This window comes from Lepidochelys kempii, chromosome 1 (genome assembly GCF_965140285.1).
Source record: "Lepidochelys kempii isolate rLepKem1 chromosome 1, rLepKem1.hap1, whole genome shotgun sequence".
Taxonomy (NCBI): domain Eukaryota; kingdom Metazoa; phylum Chordata; order Testudines; family Cheloniidae; genus Lepidochelys; species Lepidochelys kempii.
In genome coordinates this window covers 12025262-12039085 of record NC_136380.1, presented here as the reverse complement: position 1 = coordinate 12039085, position 13824 = coordinate 12025262, and positions in this window count along the sequence as shown.

Here is a 13824-nt window from a genome sequence, read left to right as displayed (position 1 = left end):
GTGGTGGGGAAAATGAACCTTGTAGCTACAATAGATTGTAAAGCACTTCAGGATGAACAGGGACAAGAAAAATGTAAGAGATTATTACTACATTCTATTTCAGAAATTGGGGGTGGAGGTGGGGTAATCCCGTGGGATATTTTGGACATGGGTGAGGGGGGGAACAGCTGCCCAGTGAAACATTTTCAGCCACATGAGTGGAAGAGGGAAGAGCTGATCTCCATGTAGAATTTATGGACCTGTTGGCTAAGAAGGGCTCCCCCGCCCAAGTCAGGAGCTCCCTTGTATTCTGATAGGTCTAATCCCTTTGCAAGAGCAAGAAAAAAGTCTGTTCTTTTGGTGCCCTTTGTGTGGATGATGGGTTTAATGAGCCCAGTTATCCTCTCCCTCACCCTGGGGTAACCCCACAGGGTCACACCAACGTGACCCCGGCGTGAGAGGAGACTCAGGCCTACTTACCTGCGAGTGAGCACGAGACTTCTCCGCAATCTGATACAGGAGGGGCTGGGAGTGTAATATAGAATTTCACGTGTCCCAGCCAATCCCCTTGCTCGTGTTTGGAGGAACCAGAATCAAGGGGTTGTGCGTGTATGTGTGGGTGATGTGGACCTTCAGTAAATTTTATCCTTGATCATTTAATATGCCCCGACAGAAGTAAAATGAAAACATAGCTCACCCTGAGTAGGTTGACTCTTTTTATAGCCATAACATTATGTTTCAATAACAGCTACGCACACATGTGGGCTTGGGAACCTGCCCAACAGGCCTCTCCCCTAACTGCCTGGCCGTGTCTAAGGACTTTCAGTCCAACAATGCCACTGTCAACTCAGCACTTGCTACAGTGACTGACAAGCTGACCAATAAATGCACATTCTTAGACAGTCTCTTTCATTTGGCTGGCCCAGTCCAGAACTCGCTGAATACAGAAGCAGTATTGGAAATGGATGCACTGCATTGTACATGCTTTGGGTCATAGCCTGAGCTGATGTAAACTGATGAAGATCCGTTGAAATCAATGGAGCAATGCCATTTACACTAGCTGAAGATCTGGTCCATTATGTAGGATTGTTGGATTGCTGCCCCAGCATTAGCTGGATCCTGACGCTACAAAATGTTTAGGGTCTGACTCGCAGAAATGTAGGACTGGAAGGGACTTCGATAGGTCATAAACTCAGTCCCCTGTACTGAGGCAAAACTAAGTATTATCTAGACCCCCCTTGACAGGCATTTGTCTAACCTGTTCTTAAAAACATCCAGTGATGGAGATTCCACAGCCTCCCTAGGCAATTTGTCCGGGTGCTTAACCACCCTGACAGTTAGGAAGATTTTTCTATTGCCTAACCTAAGTCTCCCTTACTGCAATTTAAGCCCATTGCTTCTTATCCTGTCCTCAGTGGTTAAGGAGAACAATTTATTTCCCTCCTCTTCATAACAATCTTTTACCTACTTGAAGACTGTTATCATGTGCCACCTCAGTCTTCTCTTCTCCAGCCTAAACAAACCCAATTATTCAGTCTTTCCTCGTAGGTCATGTTTTCTAGACCTTTAATCATTTTTGCTGTTCTTCTCTGGACTTTCTCCGATTTGTCCCCATCTTTCCTGAAATGTGGTGCCCAGAACTGAGCACAATACTCCAGTTGAGGCCTTATCAGTGCTGAGTAGAATTAAAGAATTGCTTCTTGTGCCTTGCTTACAACTCTCCGGCTAATACATCCCAGAACGTTGTTCACTTTTTTTTGCAACAGTGTTATATTGTTGACTCATATTTAGTTTGTGATCCACCATCATCCCCAGATCCTTCTCTGCAGTGCTCCTTCCTAGGCAGTTGTTTCCCATTTTGTATTTGCGCAATTGATTGGTCCTTCCTAAGTGGAGTACTTTGCATTTGTCCTTCCTGAATTTCATCCTGTTTATTTCAGACCGTTTGTCCAGTTTGTCCAGTTTGAATTATAATCCTATCCTTTAAAATGCTTGCAACCCCTCCTATCTTGGTATCATCCGCAAACTTTATAAGTGTATTCCCTGTGCCATTATCCAAATCATTTATGAAGATACTGAATAGAAATGGGCCCAGGAGCAATACCTGCAGGACCCCACTCAATATGCCCTTCCAGCTTGACTGTGAACCGTTGATAACTACTCTGTGGGAATGCTTTTTCAACCAGTTATGCACTCATCTTATAGTAGGTTCATCTAGGTTATATTTCCCTAGTTTGTTTATGAGACGGTCATGTGAGATAGTATCAAAAGCTTTACTACAGATTTACCTAGTGTCAGGGACCAGACCAGCCAGGACCAGCTGCTGGCCTGTTTCCACTAACTCCCCTGCTTGCTGCACTGCCTTGGAATTGACAGAATGGCCCAGCCCCTGACTGGCTGCTGGTTTAGCAGTCCTGCTTATAAGCCGGGCGTCCACACCAGATCAGTGGCTGCTTGATGCGTACCATGCCTTTACCTGTGATTGCCCTTGTTCCAGTCCCTCCAGCCCCTGCTCCCCTCCAGCCTCAGACTGCTAGCTTTGATCCCTGTCTCTGCCTCTGGCTTATGACTGTACTTGACCCTCTGCTTCTGGCATTTGGCTTCTGTCACGCCAGTAGTGATCCCTGGCTCCACCTCTGCCTTATGACTGGTTTAACCCCCAGCTCTGGCATTTGGCTCCTGTTGCTCTGGTACTGACCCTTGGCTTATTTCCTGAACACTAACTGGGAGGCCGAACTCTCACTTCAACCACTAGGCCTGCCCACCACAGCTCGGTCAGCAACACTGAGCTTTTTGGGATCTGCTCATATTTCACAGGCGAAAGCTAGGTTCACATTTAACTGCAGATGACGATTTAGGGGATGAAATGAAGAGGATTATTTGCTTTGTAGGTTCAGCTTAGATCAAGAGATTGTTGCCCCTGAAAGAGAGGCAATACTGAGGGCCAGATCTTCAGCTCTGGTGAAGTCAATGAATCATGCCAAATTGCATCAGCTGTAGACCTGATGAATGTATGACCTCCAGCAACCTAAGAAAGCAGCACGTAGAACTCAGGTCTGCACTAGACAGAGAGGAAAAAAGCAAATCAGATTCTTTCCTTATTAGAAATATGAGCATCATATCTGTGACTGACGACCAGGTTAAGCTTAGAGAAGGCTCTTTTCCACCCCCGTATTTGAATGGTTTGTCACTGAGAACATCCCTTACTGAATTAGGCAGTCTTTCCCAACACAGGCCGTGATTACGCTACATGGGCTCTGCGGATCCAGCTTTATGGGTATAGTTCTAGAGACAGATCCGCCGGGGGTAGATACAATGTATGCCAACAGCAATAGCTCAACCGGTGTCATAACATCATGTCCCTGAATGACGTTAGCTATGCTGACAGAAGCACCCACTCAGCGAGTGAGTCTCAGAGCCTGGGTGGACAGATTTGCTCTATGGTGCTAAAACCAGCTGTAGATGTTTTGGCTTGGAAGCCTAGGGAGAGGCGTGGGCTTTAGAGTCTGATCTCCAGCCCCAGCCCAAATGTCCACACAGCTATTTTTAACACCGTAGCCTAAGTCTGTTGACCCAAGCTCTGAGACTCGCAGCCGCTTGCTGTGTAGACGCACCCTGAATGGCTAGAATAGCAAGTATTGACCAGACACGTTGATCTGAACATTCACATAGTACAGGATCGTCTTCAATGTCAGTGCTGATTTCTGCTTGCTGTATTGTCTGTCATGGACATGGGAAACAGCAGGGAGAGCTTCCCCTCTTTTGATATTTCCGTTTCAGACCTCATAGGCTATTGTTATGTACCTTGCAGGGGCTAGTCAGCACTGAATATGTAGAGGTATTTTCCTGACAGCTTTATCTGGGTCTAGGGAGGCCATTGTTTACTCTGCAGTTCTCTAGTGCCTTCTATTTGAAGATCAAAACCACTTTACCAACGCTAAGGAATTAGGATTTGTAACTCCCCTAATTTAGAGATGGGGGACCAAGGCTGTTATTTGTGTGAGGTCACGCAGAAAGCCTCTGGTAGAACTGGGATTAGAACACAGGGCTCTTCACTTGTAGGGCTGGGCTTGAACCACAAGATCAGCCTTCCTCCCCTAGAAAGCAGCAACAATGTCTAAATGACTTTGATTAGCCATTGCCTACAGTCTAACTCCAGAATTGGTTTCTAATCAGAGATCTATCCAGGAAGCCAGGGTCTGAAATAGACTGTGGTTATGCTGTCTTTGTTTTTCCCCTATGGTTAATTATTATTCATTGAAGGGCACAGGGACAAGCACAGGCATGACTGAGATCTGGGATGGCCTGTGTGTACGTAGGACGTCTAAAACATGGGGATACATGGGATCACATTGGTGGCAGTTCTCAAGGTCTGAAAGAGGTTTCCATCCAGCACAGTGCATTGGTCAGAATCAGAAAACAGTGCTCTCCCCAGGCTTGCCATTCAGGTCCTCAAAGAATCAATCCTGAAGCACTTACACGAGAGGAAAGTGATCAGGAACAGTCAGCATGGATTCACCAAGGGAAGGTCATGCCTGACTAATCTAATCACCTTCTATGATGAGATTACTGGTTCTGTGGATGAAGGGAAAGCAGTGGATGTATTGTTTCTTGACTTTAGCAAAGCTTTTGACACAGTCTCCCACAGTATTCTTGTCAGCAAGTTAAAGAAGTATGGGTTGGATGAATGCACTATAAGGTGGGTAGAAAGTTGGCTAGATTGTCGGGCTCAACGGGTAGTGATCAATGGCTCCATGTCTAGTTGGCAGCCGGTGTCAAGTGGAGTGCTCCAGGGGTCGGTCCTGGGGCCGGTTTTGTTCAATATCTTCATAAATTATCTGGAGGATGGTGTGGATTGCACTCTCAGCAAATTTGCAGATGATACTAAACTGGGAGGAGTGGTAGATACGCTGGAGGGCAGGGATAGGATACAGAGGGACCTAGACAAATTGGAGGATTGGGCCAAAAGAAATCTGATGAGGTTCAATAAGGATAAGTGCAGGGTCCTGCACTTAGGACGGAAGAACCCAATGCACAGCTACAGACTAGGGACTGAATGGCTAGGCAGGAGTTCTGCGGAAAAGGACCTAGGGGTGACAGTGGACGAGAAGCTGGATATGAGTCAGCAGTGTGCCCTTGTTGCCAAGAAGGCCAATGGCATTTTGGGATGTATAAGTAGGGGCATAGCGAGCAGATCGAGTGACGTGATCGTCCCCCTCTATTCGACATTGGTGAGGCCTCATCTGGAGTACTGTGTCCAGTTTTGGGCCTCACACTACAAGAAGGATGTGGATAAACTGGAGAGAGTCCAGCGAAGGGCAACAAAAATGATTAGGGGTCTGGAACACATGACTTATGAGGAGAGGCTGAGGGAACTGGGATTGTTTAGTCTGCAGAAGAGAAGAATGAGGGGGGATTTGATAGCTGCTTTCAACTACCCCTGAGAGGTGGTTCCAGAGAGGATGGTTCTAGACTATTCTCAGTGGTAGATGAGGACAGGACAAGGAGTAATGGTCTCAAGTTGCAGTGGGGGAGGTTTAGGTTGGATATTAGGAAAAACTTTTTCACTAGGAGGGTGGTGAAACACTGGAATGCGTTACCTAGGGAGGTGGTAGAATCTCCTTCCTTAGAAGTTTTTAAGGTCAGGCTTGACAAAGCCCTGGCTGGGATGATTTAATTGGGGATTGGTCCTGCTTTGAGCAGGGGGTTGGACTAGATGACCTCCTGAGGTCCCTTCCAACCCTGATATTCTATGATTCTATGATTCTATGATGCAGTCAGTGAGCACTGTGTTTTGAAGAACTTTTTCCGTCTTGTAGCGGATAGACTTTCATCTTGGGAGAGCGGCAAAGGCCTTTGATGGAGTCAGACACTCATCTCACAAGCTACCACAGGATGACTAAAAAGGTCCAACTTCTGTGTGCTGTTCCCAGCACAAGGAGCTCTAACCTGCTCCCAGGGAAATCAGTAACAAAACTGCCATTGACTTCACTGGGATCATCAATGGGCTGGTGAAGGAGCGCACTGCCCCTTTAGGGACAGGCTGGAGCTTACCACCACGACAGCCTGGTGTGGAACGAAGGAGGCCCCGCCCTGCCCTACGGCTGGGCTATTTAAAGAGGCAGCTGAGCGAGAGAGAGAGGGCAGTAGAAGTGGGTGGTGGGTTCTCTCTCCGGCTCCCAGAGACCAGCCTGATCCAACTCAGAGACTTTGTTTGGTGGACGTTTAGTGTGAGAGCTCTGAACCAGGGCCCTTAGGTGAAGCCCTCATGACTGTGTATTGTGATTGCTCCTGTCCTGAGCCTCCATTAAAAGGGGCCATGCCGTTTTGTTAGTGTGTGGTGGCTTCTCCTTCCCACAGGCTGTTAAAGTGAACCCATTGCTGCCCAATCTGGGTAAATCAAGGTGGCATGCAGGGATGGTACAGGCCTTTATGCGGCCCCAAAGGATCATTCTCAAAAAACCACATGATCTGATTAAGAAGATGGTTGAAGGACATAGGACTGGAAGTGGCCTCCTGGGTCATCGAGTCCAGGCCTCTATGATGGGGAACAGGTGCGAGTGCCACTTTAATTCTTTTGTTTCATTTCTATCATCTGCAACAAGGAAGCCTCGTGTGAGGCTCTGGGAGGTAACCTGACCACTACAGCTCTTCTTGAAGCTTCTCAGCTCCTTGAGTGTGTTACCTGGAGCAGACATAGCCCCTTTCTGTGTTGGCTTCCACAGGTGCCTTGGCTTCCTCCTGCCTCTGGTCTTCCCAGCAGTAAGGTGGGGCTGCCAGTACTTATCTGCCTTGCAGGGCTGTGACATTGCTTATTTATTACATTATCCTTTCAACATGGACTGAAAAATGTATTCTACCTAGCACACCCTCTACTGGGCATCCGGACAATAGGTAAAGCGAACCACCTGGAATCATTGTCCCATGGCACGAATAGCAGGCCGCTCCATCCATAGTAAATAAATAGCTACCACCACCTCCCCTCAGGATCCAACAGTGAACAAACCCCCCTCCATGCCCAAAATGCCTGGGGTTTGTAAGACGAGTGGAAGATTGGAGATTCTTGGAGATTTTTAAGAACAGGTTAGACAAACACCTGTCAGGCATGGTCTAGATCAGGGGTTCTCAAACTTCATTGCACTGCAACCCCCTTCTGACAATAAATATTACTACATGATCCCAGGAGGGGGGACCGAAGCCTGAGCTTTATTGATCTGATGCCGGGTGGGGAACAAAGCTGAAGCCCAAGGGCTTCAGCTCTGGGCAGAGGGGCCTGTAACTTGAGTCCCAACAGGCAGGGCTGAAACCCTCAGGCTTCAGCCTCAGGTGATGGGGCTTGGGCTTGGGCTTTGGCCCTGGGCCCCAGCAAGTCCAAGTCAGCCCTGGCGACCCCATTAAAATGAGGTGATGACCCACTTTGGGGTCCCAACCCACAGTTTGAGAACCACTGGACTAGATAATACTTAGTCCTGCCATGAGTGCAGGGGACTGGACTCGATGACCTCTTGAGGTCCCTTCTAGGCCTGAAATTCTATGATTCTGTAAGATTAACAAATCTCATCTCTGATGGACTGAGGGGCTTGGTGGGGAATCACTGGCTGAGTCTTGCTAGTCTATGCAAGGCATGTCCATTGGAGCCAATGGGAGCAGCGGTAGGGAAGGGACCTGTTGCTCGTAAGGTGATCTGTAAATGCTAAAGGCCTGATTCTGCTGTCTCTTACACTGGTGTAAATCTGGAGTAACTCCACTGAACAACACCAAGTAAAGCTGATGAAAATGGAAGGAAGAGAGTCACCGTTGCTGTTATCACTGCCTGCAAAGACGAAGGGGCTTGAACGGCCATTGCTTTAAACCTTGTGGAGTTGTTTACACTGGCACAAAGTAGGAGTAAAATGCTCCCTCACATAATGTGGCTACTCTGTGGCTATCCATGGTGCTACTTGACATGAGCACGGGGATGAGAATCTGGCCCAAACTATTTGTTTTTCATGAAGAGTTGTCATCCTCGCAACTCAAGCTCTCTTTCTGCTGGATCCTGCCCTGTTATCATAATCCTGCCTTCTAGTGTCAGCAAATGGACACTGATCTGGGCACATCGCAGATTTAGCATTGGGACTTCCTTGCAGGAGGATGCTGGAGTAAGACCTTGTTTAAACATTAGCCACACTGGGAATTAGCATCCCTTCAACCACATGCTACCCTCCCGCAGAAGCATAAAACAAGCACCCCAAATGCAGTAAGGTAGCAGGTATCACATAAAGACACAGGTTCTCCTTGCTTGTGAGGAGGGAGGATTTTGTGCCAGTTACACCAGTGAATCTGCTGAGAAATCCACACAGAACAATGTGGACCCTGGTGTACCCCTGATGGGTCTCTGACCCTCACTTCACCGCGAGGTCTTGGGATTAGGGAGACTGGGAATCGTGAGAGCTCAGTGTGTGAGCTTGGGCAAGTCATTTAACTCTTCTGAGTCTCAGTTTCCTCATCTGTAAAATGGGACTAATGATGTTCCTTTGCAAAGTGCTTTGAGATCTGTGGAGGATAATTGCTAAGTATTATTCTTGTTCCCCTTGCTGCACAGTCCTATTGGCTTTAGCTGCCAGGACCTTATCATTCTACCCTCTCTCCCAGCTGGGCTGTGAGCATAGAGGGGAGACGTCCTCAGCTGCAAAGGGGAGCTTGCCCGTCCAACCATTGCTCTCCAGCTCCAGACCCTGAAGTGCCACCTCCAAACCTCTGCAGCTCCACAGATCATCAGAGGGAGGCCCATAGTGGCGCTCCCAGTTGTGCAGATTTAAGGGGTGAAGGCTGTCTTGTTTTCTCCTCCTTCAGAGGGGGACATGTGGGCCGCCGTAAGGAAAACCAGTGAAAGCCATTGGAATGGGAAGCCAGGGTATGGTTTTTCATTTGGTACTTAATATTTGAAAGTCTTCACCGTGAAAATCCTCTTTTTATAAAACAACATGACATTTGTGAGCATGTTATTGCTGAAGACGGCAATAAATAAGGAGACTGGAGCCCAAGTGGCAATTTACAGCCCCAAATGGCTTTTCGCTCAGAGCAAATTGGGAAGATGTCCAACATTTGACCTATGAAAATGAAATTATTATACTGGCATGGGAAAAAATGATCTGAACCCTGAAGCTTCTAAGCCTCCTCCTTCATTACATCTCTGGATCACCTTTAACCAAACAACCATACGCTTGGTGCCAACTATGCACTGGAGTGCTGCTGAGATGCGGACAAGTGTCTACGGGTGCCTGAAACTACCAGTTCTTTGTAATTTTAATGGCAGGACCTTTGCAGACATTAATCAGGCTTGCTTTCTAGGGCTGGATTCAAACCAGAGTTCCACTTGTGAAAGACGAGTGATTAAACATTTAAACCATCCAGCCAACTGGCATGGGGAGTCTGCTAGCTTAGCAAAGCTATGTCATATTAAGGTAACTATATTTCTTCATCTTCGGCATAATTCATTAAGATGCTGCAAGCAGGGAAAAATGAAGTCATTATTCACCCTTTTGAAAATTATTATTTTTTTACTAGTTTCCTGCAGTTGCGTAGATAAACACAGTCCTTGTGCCGTTGGTCATTTGCTCTAAGACCTCGTCGCTCCGAACCATCGGGGTGGGAAAGATGAGTTTGTTGATTTATCTGGTTTGGCGTGAGTTACGTGAGTGGTTTTGGGAACTGAATGACCACAGACTTGGAGAGAATGGAGACCCCCATGGATCCACCCAGAATGCAATGCAAACGTCTACATCAACACTGAATGCCATTCTGTTTGTAATGGAATTTTCTGCTGTAATTGACAATGCAGCCATTGTATCACATTAAACATGGAACGTAAAGCCTGTTTTTTGTGCAGTCACTTAAGGGACTAACAAAAGGTGGTCTTAACACAGAGGTGGGTTTAATCCTCAGGAAGCTCTAAAATCTATGGCTCCTGCGGAGACGCATTCAGATGGAAATAGAGACAGAAGTGGGGTTTTAAAATGGACTACAAGCACAGCGTAACCCTCTTTCACCACACTGAATTGCAACTCTGTTTGGTTCTACTCCTGCCTGTGTAATTACAGTGCTGTATAGACCAGGTATCTCCATGGCCCAGTTCAGTTCAAGGAATTAAGGGCAACTGTGGCTCAATATCTGCCTCTATTTTTAAGGTTCAGTGCAATGGATAGATGTCATCCATCCACTTTTACCCATCGGTACCAAGATGCCAAATGCTATACCTAGAACAGCAAGATTCAGTCAGAATGGACTTCGACTGCTTTACTAACTGGTTGTTATTACGTGTCACAGAAGTGTCTGGAGCCCCCATTATGATGCAGTTGCCAAAGATATGATGAGAGACTGTCCTGGCCTGAAGAGCTTATGCTCCAAATAGACCACCAGACAAAGGGTTAGAAGAGAAGCAGAGGTAAAGTGAGTTGGCCAAGGTCATGGGCAGAGCTGGCACATGAACCAAGTCCTTCCAAGTACCAGACCAGCAGCCTCTCCACCACATTACCTGGCCTTCCGCTGCCAAAGTGAAATTCATAGACTGACGGAATCATAGGACTGGAAGGGACCTTGAGAGGTCATCTAATCCAGCGCCCTGCACTCATGGCAGGACTAAGTATCATCTAGACCAGTGGTCCTCAAACTGTGGGGCATGCCCCCCAGGGGGGCATGGAGGAACATTTCGGGGGGGAGGGCGTGTAGTGGGGCCTGAGCCAGCCCCACAGGAGGCAGGGTAGGAGCACTACCCAGTCCCACTCTGTCCTCTACTCCGCTCACAGCCCAGCTCTGCCCTCATTCCCTCTCCACCCCCAGGTCAGCTCTGCCTCTTGCTCCAGTTCCCTCGCCCTCCCCAGTTCTGCCCCAAGCTCCGCCTTCAGCTCATGCTCCCATGCTGAGCCAACTGTGCAGTAATGGGGCGGGGGGGCCCAGACAGCTGTTTCATGGCAGCAAGCCCTGGGAGGAGAAGTGGGGACGCGGTGCGCTCAGGGGAGGAGGTGGAGGTGAGCTAGGGTGGGGTGGGGCAGGGAGCTGCTGGTGGGTACAGAGTACCTACCAATTTTTCCCCATGAGTGCTCCAGCCCCGGAGCACCCACTGAGTCGGCGTCTATGGCAGCAGCTTCCGGGCAGGTACCTTTCTCTAGATACTGGTCTTGAGGGGGATGGCTAAGCAGGGAAATGATTATACACTTTATGCTGAAAGTGGCAAGATTTGAGCTCATCTTGCTTTCAGCTGGTAGGGGAATGTGCCTACAAGATGTGACACATCCCTCCATGTACAAGGCAGCTACCCTGGCTCAGCTCTCCGGACTGCACGGATGTTTGTTCCACAGGGAGGTTAAAGGAGCGGTTGGGGTGTTACATCAGCATGTGTGTCGTGTGCTGTGGAGCAGAGGAGCTTCCAGCAGACGATAGGGCACCTCATGGCGGAACAGCCGCTAGGATGTTTTAGAAGAAGAAGCAGCCAGGCAGCTCACCTCTGTTCGCAAAAAGGGAGGCTGGCTTCTGAGCAGCTGGGCTTTGGGACCAGAGCTGAGCCATTTCTATCCTCCAAAGGTCCCTGCTGCAGCATAAGGGTGAGATCCTGGCAAAGTCAATGCCATTGACTTCAGTGGGCTAGGATTTCACCCCAAGTGCTCAAAGGCACCTTGCTCCCACTGACAGTCAATGGGGGTTGGGCACTGCGGCTTTGAAAGTGAAGACACCAGTCAGTACTGCCTGGAACCACGGGACAGCCCCAGACTGGGGTAAGATTTTAAAGCACTGTAAATCCTTAAGGTGGCATAAGAATTTCAGCTGCCTTATGGCAACATCATCACCTGAGCGACCTTAAATCCTCCTGATGACATAATCTGTTTAATCACCTGAAATATTTAGGGTGGCTTAAGCACTTTTAAACAGCTAATAACGTACAGTGACAAGTGTGTACTTATTGATGACAGAGCATAAGCCACTCAGTCTCTAGGACTGCTAGCTGCCTGTTGGCATGCATTGAAGTGGGCATGCTTCCAGCCAGATTCTGATCTCAGTTACGCCAATGTGAATCCGGAGCACCTGCACTGGTTCTGGTGGAGAAACTCCAGGTTTACACAGGTGTAACTGAGATCAGTCTGGCTCGGATTAAGTGACCATATCAAACAACACATACACACACACATGTGTAGTATCTTTTACTACACTATATGCAAGAGTCAGTTTTCAGTCATTCATACATACTATTATCCAACCAATATGTCTGTCTTTGGGGAAAATTCCCGTTCAAGTCAATAAGAGTTTTGCCATAGACTTCAACGGAAGCAGGATCTGGGCCCTAGCTTTTAGGTTTCTGCAATATATAGACCTGTGATTTTAATGCTGGTTGGACAATGGCTTTTTTCCTGAGGACAATTTCAACTTTCGGTCAAAAACCTGAAAATGTTTTTGGTTTTCAGCAATTCTCCGTCAAAAAATGTTTGATTTTTCAGGGGGTTTGGCTTACATTTTACAGCCAGAAATTGCCCAAAACAGAAAAATGTTTGGCCCAAAACTGGAACATTTTTGATTTTCAGTTTTTTTTTTTTTAAAAAAGGAAAAGTTTCCAGGAAAACAGACACTTTCCACCCAAATTTTTTTTGTCAAAAACCCAATTTTCTGTCAGTACATTTTTGGCCAGCCCTGCTGTGAATATTATTATTTCAGGGTGTATGAAAGTGGGCATTTCAGACACTGGCACAAAAGTGTGATGTTCCTGTGCTCTGTTTCCTGTATTGAAATCTAAGAAGAAACACTGGGTGGAAAAAAGTAGATGAGATTCTAAGCCACGCTCTAGCAGTGCAGACAGGCTGCAAACCTGGTATGAGAGAACTGCTGATGATTCCCCCCTGTACTTGAGAATCATTTTACAATCTAAGTACGCAAGACAGAATTGCTGGCCCTACAGACAGGGAACTGAAGCGCAGATGCTTATATGTGACTCAGCCAAGGTCACTCAGGAACTCTTTGGCAGAGCTGGGAATTGCATGTGGGCCCACCTATGTCCTACTCCAATGCCTAACCCCAAGAACACCCTTAACTTTGGTTTATTGTGTTGTATCTGTAAGCAGGGTCTGAATGAGTTCTCCCCTGCCAGCTAGCTGGGAGTGGGGAGAGACTTCAGGAGTAAACTGTACACACCTACTGTATGTACAGTAAAATGAACACACCTACTGTGCCAAGATATCCAGCAGATAGAGTGGTGTTGCTCAAAGTGATCGACTTTGGCTGGTGTTGGATTACAAATCACTTTAGTACTGAATGCAGGGGTAGTGAAATGCTGTTATCAGTGTTGTTATCTTTATTGTATGAATAAACGGGAGCAGAACTGTGCTTAACCTGTCCCAAATGAGGGGGTCACCCTCAGCTGAAAGGACCTTGTTAAGCCAGGGGCTCAAATGCCAGAGTCCTGTGAAAGTAAGAGGGGTGGGGACAGGTGTCCCAGCCAGGAGGTGTGGAATCTCCCTAAGTCTGGTTTAACCAGTTTCTTATTCCTCACTGTTCAAAGATAGAGCTAAATAGGCTCCATTAGGAGCCTTTGTTATTTTAAGTGCTCAAATGAGAGCTGAAATCACTTGCGGTGGGACAGCATTTTTGCCCAGCTGGCTAAAAGCTGAAAATCACTAGGAGCTGACAACCACTAAAAGACTGACCTGCAGAGGTCGCAGCAGAGAGGCAGGTAGTAGCAGAAGGTAACTGACAATCAGCCGGCATGAGCAGCAGGCAGGAGCAGCTAACCGTAGTGGTTAACAAGCGGCCGGTGGGAGTGGAACAAGTGGCTGGTGGGGCAGCTAGTGGAGAGGAACTTCAGCTGACAGGGCGGCCAGCCAG